We start from the raw sequence: 1,875 nt of genomic DNA, 5'->3' as shown, positions 1-1,875 counted from the left end.
TCTGAGAAAAAGAGGAACACCTTCCAATGAGATGGATTGGCACAAGAACTAACAGTGGACTTAAACATAACAACAATTGTGCGATTGGCCCAGGACTGGGCAGTGTTTCATTACGTTGTGTGTAGCATTGCTATGAGTCAGGTACCAACTAAATAGTACCAAACAGCAACAACATTATTCTTTATGTTGTTGTTTTGCCCATATAACCCTTCAGTATTCCAGTTCGTAACTTGAATTTCTTCTTTAGTTTTTCCGCTTGAAAATTGCTGAGCAATTTCCTCCCTTTTGGTTTTCTAACTCCAGGTCTTTGTACATTCCATTATAATACTTTGTTTTGTCTTGTCAAGTTGTACTTTAAAATCTTCTATTAACTCTTTTACTTTACCATTTCTTCCATTTACTTTAGCTATTCTACATTCAAGAGTCAAGTTTCAAAATCTCTTCTGATATTATGATCTTTCTTTCTTTTCTGTCTTCTAATGAACTTTTGTTTCTTCATGTATGATGTTTTTGATGCCATCCCACAACAACTCTATCATTTCTCATTAGTGCATAATGTATCAAATCTATTCTTGAGATGGTCTCTAAATTCAGATGGCATATCCTTAATGTGTAAATTTGGCTTTCAGGAACTTGTTTAAATTTTCTTTAACTTCAGCTTTTTTATAATCAGTTGTTAGTCTGTTCCCTGGCCTTATTCTGACTGATAATATTGAGATCCTCCATTGTCTCTTTCCAATAATGTAGTTGATTTGATTCCTATGTAATCCTTCCAGAAAAGTCCATGTGTATACTTGTTGTTTACATTGTTGAAAAAAAATATATTTCCAATTAATGAGTCTTTGGTATTTTATAATGTTTCTATCATTGCTATTACTATATTCCTATTTTCCAACCACTGACCCTTCTTTATTTCCAACTTTTCCATTATAATTACCATTGATTATCGGTGTATTTTGATTTGATATTTGATCAAATTCCAACAACAGAACTTGGCAAACATTACTTCATTTTTAGCCTTAGCGGTTGGTGCATGAATTTGACTAATAGTTGCATTAAATGGTCTTCCTTGTAGGCATATGGGTACTATCCTATACTGACAGTGTTATACTTCATGATGGTTCTTGAAATATTCTTTTCACTGTAAATGCAACATCATTCTTCTTCAATTTGTCATTCCTGGGAAAGTAGACCATATAATTCTCTAATTTAAAATATCCAATAAAAGTCCATTTCAACTCTCTAGAATATAGATCTTTATGCACTCCGTTTCATTTTTGATGGCATCCAATTTTCCTAGATTCATACTTCATACATTCCATGTTTAAATAATTAAAGAATGTTTGCAGCTGCATCTTCTCATTTTGAGTCATGATCCATCAGCAAATGAGAGTCCCAAAAGCTGTACCCCATCCACATTATTAAGGCCAATTCTGCCAGGAGGAGGAAACTCTTCCTTAATTATTTTTTGAGTGCATTCCAACCTCAACAGCTCAACTTCCAGTACTATATCAGAAAAGATTCCACTGCTATCCATAATGTTTCACCGGCATTCTTTTGTTTTGTTTGAACTTTTTATTGTGAATTACATGAAGATTTACAGACAAGATCATCAGCTTTACAGTCATCAAATTATATGCTTTGTTTCATCGCAAGTATTATTTTACAATCGCTTCCATGCAACAACAGTTAGTTTTCATGCATTCCACCCACCTTCCTATGTGTTCTCAACTTTGTATTTAGGAAAATGTTTCCCTTTTGATTTTGAATGATTTATAATTCCATGGTAAGAATAACTTGCTAGTATTGTTGCTCCCCTTATAAACCTATCTATTGCTTGGCTGAAAATTGAGCCATAAACTGAGTTCCTTTCTA

The sequence above is a fragment of the Chrysochloris asiatica genome, unplaced genomic scaffold (genome assembly GCF_000296735.1).
Source record: "Chrysochloris asiatica unplaced genomic scaffold, ChrAsi1.0 scaffold00068, whole genome shotgun sequence".
NCBI lineage: Eukaryota > Metazoa > Chordata > Mammalia > Afrosoricida > Chrysochloridae > Chrysochloris > Chrysochloris asiatica.
The sequence above is the reverse complement of the archived record's forward strand: the minus strand, read 5'-3'. Positions refer to the sequence as shown.